Here is a 14,974-nt window from a genome sequence, read left to right on the forward strand (position 1 = left end):
GCATGTTGCCCCCTGCAGCTCGTGTGAGAACCATCACCGCCGCTGTGTGCTGGGAATGCCTGAACCAAACGGTCTACAAGAGTTGCTTGTTTGGTAGCCAATATTTGCTCAAGGTTCTCATGTGGCATGATATTTTGCAATTTCCCTTTATAGCGTGGATCCAGGAGGCAGACCAACCAGTAATCGTCATCGGTCATCATTTTGATAATGCGGGGGTCCCTTTTTAGGATACGCAAGGCATAATCTGCCATGTGGGCCAATGTTCCAGGTGTCAAATCAATGCTTGTGCTGGGTTGAGGAGCACTTTCTGGCAAATCCACATCACTTGTCTCCCGCAAAAAAACTGTACCTAACCTTGCACCACCAACACTTTCTATTCCCCCCTGAGATGCTTCCTCCTCCTATAAATAATCATCCCCATCTTCCTCCTCCTCCTCTTCATCCGCAACCTCATCCCCGAGACTTCCCTGAGCGCACAATGGCTGACTGTCATCAAGGCTTCCCTCCTCCTCGGCTGCAGACGCCTGCTCCTTAATGTGCGTCAAACTTTGCATCAGCAGACGCATTAGTGGAATGCTCATGCTTATGTTGGCGTCATCCACACTGACCAGCCGTGTGCATTCCTCAAAACACTGAAGGACTTGACAGAGGTCTTGGAGCTTCGACCACTGCACATCAGACATCTCCATGTCTGCCATCCAACTGCCTGACCGTGTATGTGTATCCTCCCACAAATACATGACAGCACGCCTCTGTTCGCACAGCCTCTGAAGCATGTGCAGTGTAGAGTTCCACCTTGTTGCAACGTCTATTATTAGGCGGTGCTGGGGAGCCTTCAATGATCGCTGATGGTTCTGCATACGGCTGGAGTGTATGGGCGAACGGCAGGTGTGAGAGCAAAGTCGTCGCACCTTGAGGAGCAGGGCTGGTAACCCCGGATAACTTTTCAGGAAGCACTGCACCACCAGGTTCAAGGTGTGAGCCAGGCAAGGTATGTGTTTCAGTTCTGAAAGGGCTATGGCAGCCATAAAATTCCTCCCTATATCACTGACTACCTTGCCTGCCTCAAGATGTACACTGCCCAGCCATGACTGAGTTTCTTGCTGCAAGAACTCGGCCAGAACTTTCGCGGTGTGTCTGTTGTCGCCCAAGCACTTCATTTCCAACACAGCCTGCTGACACTTACCACTAGCTGTTCCATAATGGGACACCTCGTGTGCAACACTGGCAGCTGCGGATGGAGTGGTCATGTGACTGTGCTCTGTGGATAAGCTTTCGCTTCGGCTGGAAGAGGAGGAGGAGGAGGGGTGGCAAACGCCTACTTCCAACTGTTTCCTAGACCGTGGGCTAGGCAGAACTGTCCCACAGTGGCTGTCCCCTGTGGACCCTGCATCCACCACATTAACCCAGTGTGCCATGATGGACACGTAATGTCCCTCACCATACCTACTGGTCCATGCATGAGTTGTGAGGTGCACCTTTCTACTGACTGATTGCCTCAGTGCATGGAGAATGCGGTCTTTGACATGCTGGTGGAGGGCTGGGATGGCTTTTCTTGAAAAGAAGTGTCGACTGGGTAGCTCATAGCGTGGTACTGCGTAGGCCATCAAGGCTTTGAAAGCTTCGCTTTCAACAAAGCGGTAGGGCATCATCTCTAACGATATAAGTCTAGCAATGTGGGCGTTCAAACCCTGTGTACGCAAATGAGAGGGTGAGTACGTTCTTTTCCTAATGAGAGTCTCTTGGAGGGTGAGCTGGACTGGCGAGGTGTATATGGTGGGACTTGCGGTGGTGGTGGTGGACATGGTGAATTGAGAGAGGTTTGGTGATGGTATTCTCGATGTAGGCCTACATGCTGTGTTTCCTACCAATAAACTTGTGATTCCCTGACTGCTTTGCCTTAGCGACAACATCTCCACATTTGCTGCTGTTGTTGTTCTAACCGGTGGGCTTACAGTGAGGGAAGGAATGTAGCGTTGCTGACTAGCTTCATTGTGAGTGAGTGCAACAACGTTACGGGACGTTTGCTAGCTAGTCCAGGCTTGCAAGTGCATGGTGGTTAAATGTCGACGCATGCAAGTTGTATTTAAACTTTTGACATTCTGACCTCTGCTAAATGTCCTTGAGCATTTCTTACAGATCACTTTGCACTGATCATTCGGATCTTGGTTAAAAAATTGCCAGACTGCATTCTTCCTACTATTGAATACCTTTTCAGGCATTGCACACTGTGCTACTTTAACCGGATGGCCACGCTGTCCAAAACATGGTTTTGGTTTTGCCAAACTTTTTTGGCCAGAGACGGGCCTGCCAGATGAATGCAAATGTGATGTAGATGGCTGCTGCTGATCCTCCTTCTCCGCTTCTGAGCTACTGCCAGCGGCACCCTCTTCCCCCCCAATGGCTGCCAATCTGGGTCAACAACTGGGTCATCTATCACCTCCTCTTCAATCTCATGTTCAGCTATCTCTGTGTCACCGTGTAAGGTGCTATAACGTTCGGGAATGGGCACCATCATCTCATCAGGGTCAGTTTCTGGCTCAGTACACTGCGAGGGCAATGTAGTGATGTGAGTCGATGGAACAGCATGACTATCTAGCTGTGGCTGTGCATCAGTGCACTCCATGTCCGAATCATCTTCTAGTGGGCTGTTAACTATTTCCTTTTCTAACCCAGGCACGGTATGTGTAAAGAGCTCCATGGAGTAAACTGTTGTGTCGCCTGACGCATCCTTCACTGTTGTTTTGGGGGAAGGACACAAGGAATCAAATTGTTCCTGACCGGGAGCATACACCGATGACTGGCTACTTTTCAATTTTGAACTATCCGAAGAGGAGGCGAAAGAGCAAGAGGCAGAGTCAGCAAGGAAAGCCAAAACTTTTTCCTGCTGCTCCGGCTTTAACAGCGGTTTTCCTACTCCCAGAAAAGGTAGCGTTCGAGGCCTTGTGTAGCCGGACGATGACGCTGCCTCAACAACTCGAGACTTAGGTGCTATTTTGATTTTCCCTCTACCACCCGATGCTCCACCAGCACTACCACCACCACCACCAGCATTACCAGATGGCAATGACCGCCCACAGCCACGACCTCTTCCACCAGCCTTCCTCATTCTTGGGAAAATGTAACCAAACTAACAACCGTTATATGGTACTGAAAAACAAGGTAGAAGGTGTATGTTAACTTGTTGTGAATATAAATCTCCCTTTTTATGTGTGGGTGAGTGCTGAATAAATCAGACCCACTGTATGACAATATGGTTTCTGTGGCAGAAAATGACTGACAGAGATACCACAGACAGGACAGGCACAGATGCACAGATTTGGCAATATTATTCTCCCTTTATTTTTATTTTTTGGGGGAGAGACTAGTGAATTAATCAGGCCCACTATATTACAGTATAGTTTCTGTGGCACAAAATGACTGGCAGAGATACCACAGACACGACTGGCACAGATGCACAGATTTGGCAATATTATTCTCCCTTTATTTTTTTGTGGAGAGACTAGTGAATTAATCAGGCCCACTATATTACAGTATAGTTTCTGTGGCACAAAATGACTGACAGAGATACCACAGACATGACTGGTGTTGTGAATTCCGTTCTCGGGCTCCCTCTTGTGGTCGTGAATGGTACTTTGGTGAGTTCTGTCCTTGGACACCCTCTGGTGGCTTTGAGTGGAACTGCTGATCTTTGAGGTTGGCTTTCTCAGCTGCATTGTTTATTGCTTATGCTGGCTTCCTATTTAACTCTGCATAGTTCGTTAGTTCATGCCAGCTGTCAATGTCTCAGTACTGGTTCAGATCTCTCTTGGATTTCTCAGATGACCTGTCTACTCCAGCAGAAGCTAAGTCCCTGCTAGTTCATTTGTTGTTCATTGGTTTTTGAATATATTTCTCAGTACCTGCTATGCTTCTAGTCCAGCTTGCTATTATGATATTTCCTTGCTAGCTGGAAGCTCTGGGGGTGCAGAGCTGCACCTCCACACCGTGAGTCGGTGTGGAGGCCTTTTTGCACACTCTGCGTGGCTTTTGTAGTTTTTTATACTGACCGCATAGTTCCCTTTCCTATCCTCAGTCTATTTAGAGAAGACTCGGCCTCCTTTGCTAAAATCTGTTTCATTCCTGTGTTTGTCACTTCCCTCTTAACTCACAGTCAATATTTGTGGGGGGCTACCTTTACTTTGGGGAATTTCTCTGAGGCAAGTTAGGCTCCTATTTCTATCTTTAGGGGTAGTAAGCTCTTAGGCTGTGAAGAGGCGTCTAGGGAGAGTTAGGTACGCTCCACGGCTATTTCTAGTGTGTGTGATAGGATTAGGGATTGCGGTCAGTAGAGTTACCATCTCCTCAGAGCTTGTCCCAGGTTTTACGTTTTAACCATCAGGTCATTCCGGGTGCTCCTAACCACCAGGTCCATAACAGTACAGCTGGCCCACAAAGTGTTAATGCATCTCAAAAGAGGGATAAGAGAAGTTCTGAGTCAATTTTTTTTTCTTCTTTGCAGCTTGTTTTGTCTTTCTTTTCCCCTTAACCTTTGGGTGGTTCAGGACTCAGGTGTAGATATGGATATTCAAGGTTTGTCTTCTTGTGTGGATCAACTCACTGCAAGGGTACAAAGTATTCAAAATTATGTAGTTCAGAATCCGATGTTAGAGCCTAGAATTCCAATTCCTGATTTGTTTTCTGGGGATAGATCTAAATTTCTGAATTTCAAAAATAATTGCAGACTTTTTCTTGCTCTGAAACCCCGCTCCTCTGGTGACCCTATTCAGCAAGTAAAGATTATTATTTCTTTGTTGCATGGCGACCCGCAGGACTGGGCATTCTCCCTTGAGCCAGGAGATCATGCATTGCTTAATGTAGATGCATTTTTCTTGGCGCTTTGATTGCTTTATGACGAACCAAATTCTGTGGATCAGGCAGAAAGGATCTTGCTGGCTCTATGTCAGGGTCAGGATGAAGCAGAGGTATATTGCCAGAAGTTTAGAAAGTGGTCTGTGCTTACACAATGGAATGAATGTGCCCTGGCAGCAATTTTCAGAAAGGGTCTTTCTGAAGCCCTTAAAGATGTTATGGTGGGGTTCCCCACGCCTGCTGGTCTGAATGAATCAATGTCTTTGGCCATTCAGATTGATCAGCGTTTGCGCGAGCGCAAAGTTGTGCACCATTTGGCGGTGTCCTCTGAGCAGAGGCCTGAGCCTATGCAATGTGATAGGACTTTGACCAGAGCTGAATGGCAAGAACACAGACATCAGAATGGGCTGTGTTTTTACTGTGGTGACTCCACTCATGCTATCTCTGATTGTCCTAAGCGCACTAGGAGGTTCGCTGGGTCTGTCACAGTTAGTACTGTACAGCCTAAATTTCTCTTGTCTGTTACTCTGATTTGCTCATTGTCATCTTACTCTGTTATGGCATTTGTGGATTCAGGCGCTGCCCTGAACTTGATGGACTTGGAGTTTGCCAGGCGCTGTGGTTTTTCTTTAGAGCCTTTGCAGAGTCCTATTCCCTTAAGGGGGATTGATGCTACGCCATTGGCCAAGAATAAACCTCAGTACTGGACTCAGTTGACCATGTGCATGGCTCCCGCACATTGGGAGGATATTCGCTTTTTGGTGTTGCATAATTTGCATGATGTTGTCGTGTTGGGTTTGCCATGGTTACAGGTTCATAATCCAGTACTGGATTGGAAATCAATGTCAGTGTCTAGTTGGGGTTGTCAAGGGATACATAGCGATGTTCCTTTGATGTCAATTTCTTCTTCTACTCCTTCTGAAGTCCCTGAGTTTTTATCGGATTACCAGGATGTATTTGATGAGCCCAAGTCCAGTGCCCTACCTCCTCATAGGGACTGTGATTGCGCTATTAATTTGATTCCTGGTAGTAAGTTCCCTAAGGGCCGACTTTTCAATTTATCTGTGCCAGAACATGCCGCTATGCGGAGTTACGTAAAGGAGTCCTTGGAGAAAGGGCATATTCGCCCGTCTTCGTCACCGTTGGGAGCAGGGTTCTTTTTTGTGGCCAAGAAGGATGGCTCTCTGAGACCTTGTATAGATTACCGCCTTCTCAATAAAATCACGGTCAAATTTCAGTACCCCTTGCCTCTGCTGTCTGATTTGTTTGCTCGGATTAAGGGGGCTAGTTGGTTTACCAAGATTGACCTTCGAGTGGCGTATAATCTTTTGCGTATTAAACAGGGCGATGAATGGAAAACAGCATTTAATACGCCAGAGGGCCATTTTGAGTACCTGGTGATGCCATTCGGGCTTTCTAATGCTCCATCTGTGTTTCAGTCCTTTATGCACGACATCTTCCGGAAGTATCTGGATAGGTTCATGATTGTATATTTGGATGATATTTTGGTCTTTTCGGATGATTAGGAGTCTCATGTGAGGCAGGTCAGGATGGTGTTCCAGGTCCTTCGTGCTAATGCGTTGTTTGTGAAGGGGTCTAAATGCCTCTTTGGAGTTCAGAAGGTTTCCTTTTTGGGCTTAATTTTTTCCCCTTCTATTATCGAGATGGACCCTGTTAAAGTTCAGGCCATTTATGATTGGACTCAACCTACATCTGTGAAGAGTCTTCAGAAGTTTCTGGGCTTTGCTAATTTTTACTGTCGCTTCATCGCTAATTTTTCTAGTGTGGTTAGGCCTTTGACCGATTTGACGAAGAAAGGCGCTGATGTGGTGAATTGGTCCCCTGCGGCCGTTGAGGCTTTTCAGGAGCTTAAACGTCGTTTTACTTCAGCCCCTGTGTTGCGTCAGCCAGATGTTTCGCTCCCTTTCCAGGTCGAGGTTGATGCTTCTGAGATTGGGGCAGGGGCTGTTTTGTCTCAGAGAAGTTCTGATGGCTCTTTGATGAAGCCATGTGCTTTCTTTTCTAGAAAGTTTTCGCCTGCTGAGCGTAATTATGACGTCGGCAATCGGGAGTTGTTGGCTATGAAGTGGGCATTCGAGGAGTGGCGTCATTGGCTAGAGGGAGCCAAACATCGCGTGGTGGTCTTGACTGATCACAAGAATTTGACTTACCTCGAGTCTGCCAAGCGGTTGAATCCTAGACAGGCTCGATGGTCGTTGTTTTTCTCCCGTTTCGATTTTGTGGTCTCTTACCTTCCGGGATCTAAGAATGTGAAGGATGATGCCCTTTCTAGAAGTTTTTTGCCTGATTCTCCGGGAGTCCCTGAGCCGGCTGGTATTCTCAAGGAGGGGGTGATTTTGTCTGCCATCTCCCCTGATTTGCGGCGTGTGCTGCAGGAGTTTCAGGCTGATAGACCTGACCGCTGTCCAGTGGGGAAACTGTTTGTCCCTGATAGATGGACTAGTAAAGTTATTTCTGAGGTTCATTGTTCAGTATTGGCTGGTCATCCTGGGATTTTTGGTACCAGAGATTTGGTTGCCAGATCCTTTGTTGGCATTCCTTGTCGCGGGATGTGCGTTCTTTTGTGCAGTCCTGTGGGACTTGTGCTCGCGCCAAGCCTTGCTGTTCTCGTGCCAGTGGGTTGCTTTTCCCATTGCCTGTCCCGAAGAGGCCCTGGACGCATATTTCCATGGATTTTATTTCTGATCTCCCTGTCTCTCAAAGGATGTCCGTCATCTGGGTGGTTTGTGATCGTTTTTCTAAAATGGTCCATTTGGTACCCTTGCCTAAATTGCCTTCTTCCTCTGATTTGGTTCCATTATTTTTTCAGCATGTGGTTCATTTGCATGGCATTCCGGAGAACATTGTGTCTGACAGAGGTTCCCAGTTTGTTTCTAGGTTTTGGCGGTCCTTTTGTGCTAAGATGGGCATTGATTTGTCTTTTTCTTCAGCGTTCCATCCTCAGACAAATGGCCAAACCGAACGAACCAATCAGACCTTGGAAACCTATCTGAGATGCTTTGTTTCTGCTGATCAGGATGATTGGGTGACCTTCTTGGCATTGGCCGAGTTCGCCCTTAATAATCGGGCTAGTTTGGCCACTTTGGTTTCGCCTTTTTTTTGCAATTCTGATTTTCATCCTCGTTTTTCTTCAGGGCAGGTTGAGCTGTCATGTTCTCAATGGCAAGAGAACATAGCATCAGCATATATAGGAACTAGCTCTTGGAAGATGGGAACTGAGCTGACCATGAACTAAACCTAACGCACAACTAGCAGTGGCCGGGTAGCATGCCTACGTTGATTCTAGATGCCCAGCACCAGCCGGAGGACTAAATAATGCTAGCAGAGGAAAATATTAGTCCTAGCTCACCTCTAGAGAAATACCCCGAAAGGAGACAGAGGCCCCCCACATGTATTGGTGGTGAATTAAGATGAAATAACAAACGTAGTATGAAAATAGGTTTAGCAAATTTGAGGTCCACTTACTACATAGCAGAAGACAGAAAGGACACTTTCATGGTCAGCTGAAAACCCTATCAAAACACCATCCAGAAATTACTTTAAAACTCTGGCATTAACTCATAACACCAGAGTGGCAATTCCTGTTCACAAGAGCTTTCCAGACACAGTAACGAAACTACAGCTGTGAACTGGAACAAAAATGCAAAAACAAACATGGACAAGAGTCCAACTTATCTAGTAGTTGTCTAGGAGCAGGAACAAGCACAGAGAGGCTTCTGATAACATTGTTGACCGGCAAGCAACTAACAGAGCAGCAAGGTTATATAGCGACTCCCACATCTTGATGGGAACAGGTGAACAGAGAAGATGAAAACACCAGTTCAATTCCACCAGTAGCCACCGGGGGAGCCCAGAATCCAAATTCACAACAGTACCCCCCCCTCAAGGAGGGGGCACCGAACCCTCACCAGAACCACCAGGGCGATCAGGATGGGCCCTATGAAAGGCACGAACCAGATCAGAGGCATGAACATCAGATGCATTCACCCAATAATTATCCTCCTGGCCGTATCCCTTCCACTTGACCAGATACTGGAGTCTCCGTCTGGAAACACGAGAGTCTAAGATTTTCTCCACAACGTACTCCAACTCACCCTCAACCAACACCGGAGCAGGAGGCTCAACGGAAGGCACAACCGGTACCTCATACCTGCGCAATAATGACCGATGAAAAACGTTATGAATAGAAAAGGATGCAGGGAGGTCCAAACGGAAGGAAACAGGGTTAAGAATCTCCAATATCTTATACGGGCCGATGAACCGAGGCTTAAACTTAGGAGAAGAGACCCTCATAGGGACAAAACGAGAAGACAACCACACCAAATCCCCAACACAAAGCCGAGGACCAACACGACGGTGGCGGTTGGCAAAAAGCTGAGTCTTCTCCTGGGACAACCTCAAATTGTCCACCACCTGCCCCCAGATCTGATGCAATCTCTCCACCACAGCATCCACTCCAGGACAATCCGAAGATTCCACCTGACCAGAGGAAAATCGAGGATGAAACCCCGAATTACAGAAAAACGGGGACACCAAAGTGGCAGAGCTGGCCCGATTATTGAGAGCGAACTCTGCCAATGGCAAAAAAGCAACCCAATCATCCTGGTCAGCAGACACAAAACACCTCAGATATGTCTCCAGGGTCTGATTAGTCCGCTCGGTCTGGCCATTCGTCTGAGGATGGAAAGCGGACGAAAAAGATAAATCTATGCCCATCCTAGCACAGAATGCCCGCCAAAATCTAGACACGAATTGGGTCCCTCTGTCAGAAATGATATTCTCAGGAATACCATGCAAACGAACAACATTTTGAAAAAACAGAGGAACCAACTCGGAAGAAGAAGGCAACTTGGGCAGAGGAACCAAATGGACCATCTTAGAGAAACGGTCACACACCACCCAGATGACAGACATCTTCTGAGAAACAGGCAGATCTGAAATAAAATCCATCGAGATGTGCGTCCAAGGCCTCTTAGGAATAGGCAAGGGCAACAATAATCCACTAGCCCGAGAGCAACAAGGCTTGGCCCGAGCACAAACGTCACAAGACTGCACAAAGCCTCGCACATCTCGTGACAGGGAAGGCCACCAGAAGGACCTTGCCACCAAATCCCTGGTACCAAAAATGCCAGGATGACCTGCCAACGCAGAAGAATGAACCTCAGAGATGACTCTACTGGTCCAATCATCAGGAACAAACAGTTTATCAGGTGGGCAACGATCCGGTCTATCCGCCTGAAACTCCTGCAAGGCCCGCCGCAGGTCTGGAGAAACGGCTGACAATACCACTCCATCCTTAAGGATACCTGTGGGCTCAGAATTACCAGGCGAGTCAGGCTCAAAACTCCTAGAAAGGGCATCCGCCTTAACATTCTTAGAACCCGGTAGGTATGACACCACAAAATTAAACCGAGAGAAAAATAATGACCAGCGCGCCTGTCTAGGATTCAGGCGCCTGGCGGTCTCAAGATAAATCAAGTTTTTGTGGTCAGTCAATACCACCACCTGATGTCTGGCCCCCTCAAGCCAATGGCGCCACTCCTCAAAAGCCCACTTCATGGCCAAAAGCTCCCGATTTCCAACATCATAATTCCGCTCAGCGGGCGAAAATTTACGGGAAAAGAAGGCACAAGGCCTCATCACGGAGCAGTCAGAACTTTTCTGCGACAACACTGCCCCAGCTCCGATCTCAGAAGCGTCGACCTCAACCTGAAAAGGTAGAGCAACATCAGGCTGACGCAACACAGGGGCAGAGGAAAAACGGCGCTTAAGCTCCCGAAAGGCCTCCACAGCGTCAGGGGACCAATCAGCAACATCAGCACCCTTCTTAGTCAAATCGGTCAATGGCTTAGCAATATCCGAAAAACCAGCAATAAATCGACGATAAAAGTTAGCAAAGCCCAAAAATTTCTGAAGACTCTTAAGAGAAGAGGGCTGCGTCCAATCACAAATAGCTTGAACCTTGACAGGATCCATTTCAATGGAAGAGGGAGAAAAAATATATCCCAAAAAGGAAATCCTCTGTACCCCAAAAACACACTTAGAACCCTTCACACACAAAGAATTAGACCGCAAAACCTGGAAAACCCTCCTGACTTGCTGGACATGAGAGTCCCAGTCATCCGAAAAAATCAGAATATCATCCAGATACACAATCATAAATTTATCCAAATAATCGCGAAAAATATCATGCATAAAGGACTGGAAAACTGACGGAGCATTTGAAAGACCAAAAGGCATCACTAAATACTCAAAGTGGCCCTCGGGCGTATTAAATGCGGTTTTCCACTCATCCCCCTGCCTGATTCGCACCAAATTATACGCCCCACGAAGGTCAATCTTAGAGAACCACTTGGCCCCCTTTATGCGAGCAAACAAATCAGTCAGCAACAGCAATGGGTATTGATATTTTACAGTGATTTTATTCAAAAGCCGATAATCGATACATGGTCTCAAAGAGCCGTCTTTTTTTGACACAAAGAAAAAACCGGCTCCTAAGGGAGATGACGATGGACGAATATGTCCCTTTTCCAAGGACTCCTTTATATATTCTCGCATAGCAGCATGTTCAGGCACAGACAGATTAAATAAACGACCCTTTGGGTATTTACTACCCGGGATTAAATCTATGGCACAATCGCACTCTCGGTGCGGAGGTAATGAACCAAGCTTGGATTCTTCAAAGACGTCACGATAGTCAGACAGGAACTCAGGAATTTCAGAGGGAATAGATGATGAAATGGAAACCACAGGTACATCCCCATGAGCCCCCTTACATCCCCAGCTCAACACAGACATAGCTCTCCAGTCGAGGACTGGGTTGTGAGATTGCAGCCAAGGCAATCCTAGCACCAAATCATCATGTAGATTATACAGCACCAGAAAGCGAATAATCTCCTGGTGATCCGGATTAATACGCATAGTTACTTGTGTCCAGTATTGTGGTTTATTATTAGCCAATGGGGTGGAGTCAATCCCCTTCAGAGGAATAAGAGTCTCCAAAGGCTCTAAATCATACCCACAGCGTTTGGCAAAGGACCAATCCATAAGACTCAAAGCGGCGCCAGAGTCGACATAGGCGTCCGTGGTAATAGATGACAAAGAGCAAATCAGGGTCACAGATAGAATAAACTTAGACGGTAAGGTGCAAATGGAAACAGATTTATCAAGCTTTTTAGTGCGCTTAGAGCATGCTGATATAACATGAGTAGAATCACCACAATAGAAACACAACCCATTTTTCCGTCTAAAATTCTGCCGCTCGCTTCGGGACAGAATTCTATCACACTGCATACTCTCTGGCGACTTCTCAGTGGACAGGACACCGCCAGATGGTGCACTGGTTTGCGCTCCCGCAAACGCCTATCGATCTGAATAGCCATTGTCATGGACTCATTCAGACCCGCAGGCACAGGGAACCCCACCATAACATCCTTAATGGCATCAGAGAGACCCTCTCTGAAAGTCGCCGCCAGGGCGCACTCATTCCACTGAGTAAGCACAGACCATTTACGGAATCTTTGACAGTAAATTTCCGCTTCATCTTGCCCCTGAGATAGGGACATCAAAGTTTTTTCTGCCTGAAGCTCCAAATGAGGTTCGTCATAAAGCAACCCCAAGGCCAGAAAAAACGCATCCACATTGAGCAACGCAGGATCCCCTGGTGTCAATGAAAAAGCCCAGTCTTGAGGGTCGCCCCGGAGCAAGGAAATCACAATCCTGACCTGCTGTGCAGGGTCTCCGGCAGAGCGAAATTTCAGGGACAAAAATAATTTGCAATTATTTCGAAAATTCTGAAACCCAGATCTATTCCCCGAGAAAAATTCCGGCAAAGGAATTCTCGGCTCAGATACAGGTGCATGACAAACAAAGTCTTGCAAATTTTGTACCTTCGTGGCGAGATTATTCAAACCTGCAGTTACACTCTGAAGATCCATTACAAACAGGTGGACACAGAGCCATTCAAAGATTAGAAGGAGAAAAAAAAAAAAAAAAAAAAAATTCTCAGCAGACTTCTTATTTCTCTCCTTTCTCAGCCAAGGATTTTAACCCTTTAGTGGGCCGGTCAAACTGTCATGTTCTCAATGGCAAGAGAACATAGCATCAGCATATATAGGAACTAGCTCTTGGAAGATGGGAACTGAGCTGACCATGAACTAAACCTAACGCACAACTAGCAGTGGCCGGGTAGCATGCCTACGTTGATTCTAGATGCCCAGCACCAGCCGGAGGACTAAATAATGCTAGCAGAGGAAAATATTAGTCCTAGCTCACCTCTAGAGAAATACCCCGAAAGGAGACAGAGGCCCCCCACATGTATTGGTGGTGAATTAAGATGAAATAACAAACGTAGTATGAAAATAGGTTTAGCAAATTTGAGGTCCACTTACTACATAGCAGAAGACAGAAAGGACACTTTCATGGTCAGCTGAAAACCCTATCAAAACACCATCCAGAAATTACTTTAAAACTCTGGCATTAACTCATAACACCAGAGTGGCAATTCCTGTTCACAAGAGCTTTCCAGACACAGTAACGAAACTACAGCTGTGAACTGGAACAAAAATGCAAAAACAAACATGGACAAGAGTCCAACTTATCTAGTAGTTGTCTAGGAGCAGGAACAAGCACAGAGAGGCTTCTGATAACATTGTTGACCGGCAAGCAACTAACAGAGCAGCAAGGTTATATAGCGACTCCCACATCTTGATGGGAACAGGTGAACAGAGAAGATGAAAACACCAGTTCAATTCCACCAGTAGCCACCGGGGGAGCCCAGAATCCAAATTCACAACATTGAGCCTTCTGACTGTCCTGGTGTGGATTCTGTGGTGGACAGGTTGCAGCAAATTTGGAGTCACGTGGTGGACAACTTGACGTTGTCTCAGGAGAAGGCGCAGCGTTTTGCTAACCGCCGTCGCTGTGTTGGTCCCCGACTTCGTGTTGGGGATTTGGTTTGGTTATCTTCTCGTTATGTTCCTATGAAGGTTTCTTCTCCTAAGTTCAAGCCTCGCTTCATTGGTCCTTATAAGATTTCTGAAATTATCAATCCTGTGTCGTTTCGTTTGGCTCTTCCAGCTTCTTTTTCCATCCATAATGTGTTCCATAGGTCATTGTTGCGGAGATATGTGGCACCTATGGTTCCTTCCGTTGATCCTCCTGCTCCGGTGTTGGTTGAGGGGGAGTTGGAGTATGTGGTGGAGAAGATTTTGGATTCTCGTATTTCGAGGCAGAAGCTTCAGTACCTAGTTAAATGGAAGGGTTATGGTCAGGAGGATAATTCCTGGGTTGTTGCCTCCGATGTTCATGCTGCCGATTTGGTTCGTGCCTTTCATTTGGCTCGTCCTGATCGGCCTGGGGGCTCTGGTGAGGGTTCGGTGACCCCTCCTCAAGGGGGGGTACTGTTGTGAATTCCGTTCTCGGGCTCCCTCCTGTGGTCGTGAATGGTACTTTGGTGAGTTCTGTCCTTGGACACCCTCTGGTGGCTTTGAGTGGAACTGCTGATCTTTGAGGTTGGCTTGCTCAGCTGCCTCATTTATTGCTTATGCTGGCTTCCTAGTTAACTCTGCTTAGATCGTTAGTTTATGCCAGCTGTCAATGTCTCAGTACTGGTTCAGATCTCTCTTGGATTTCTCAGATGACCTGTCTACTCCAGCAGAAGCTAAGTCCCTGCTAGTTCATTTGTTGTTCATTGGTTTTTGAATATATTTCTCAGTACCTGCTATGCTTCTAGTCCAGCTTGCTATTATGATATTTCCTTGCTAGCTGGAAGCTCTGGGGGTGCAGAGCTGCACCTCCACACCGTGAGTCGGTGTGGAGGCCTTTTTGCACACTCTGCGTGGCTTTTGTAGTTTTTTATACTGACCGCATAGTTCCCTTTCCTATCCTCAGTCTATTTAGAGAAGACTCGGCCTCCTTTGCTAAAATCTGTTTCATTCCTGTGTTTGTCACTTCCCTCTTAAATCACAGTCAATATTTGTGGGGGGCTACCTTTACTTTGGGGAATTTCTCTGAGGCAAGGTAGGCTCCTATTTCTATCTTTAGGGGTAGTAAGCTCTTAGGCTGTGAAGAGGCGTCTAGGGAGAGTTAGGTACGTTCCACG

This window comes from Ranitomeya variabilis, chromosome 4 (assembly GCF_051348905.1).
Source record: "Ranitomeya variabilis isolate aRanVar5 chromosome 4, aRanVar5.hap1, whole genome shotgun sequence".
NCBI classification, from domain to species: domain Eukaryota; kingdom Metazoa; phylum Chordata; class Amphibia; order Anura; family Dendrobatidae; genus Ranitomeya; species Ranitomeya variabilis.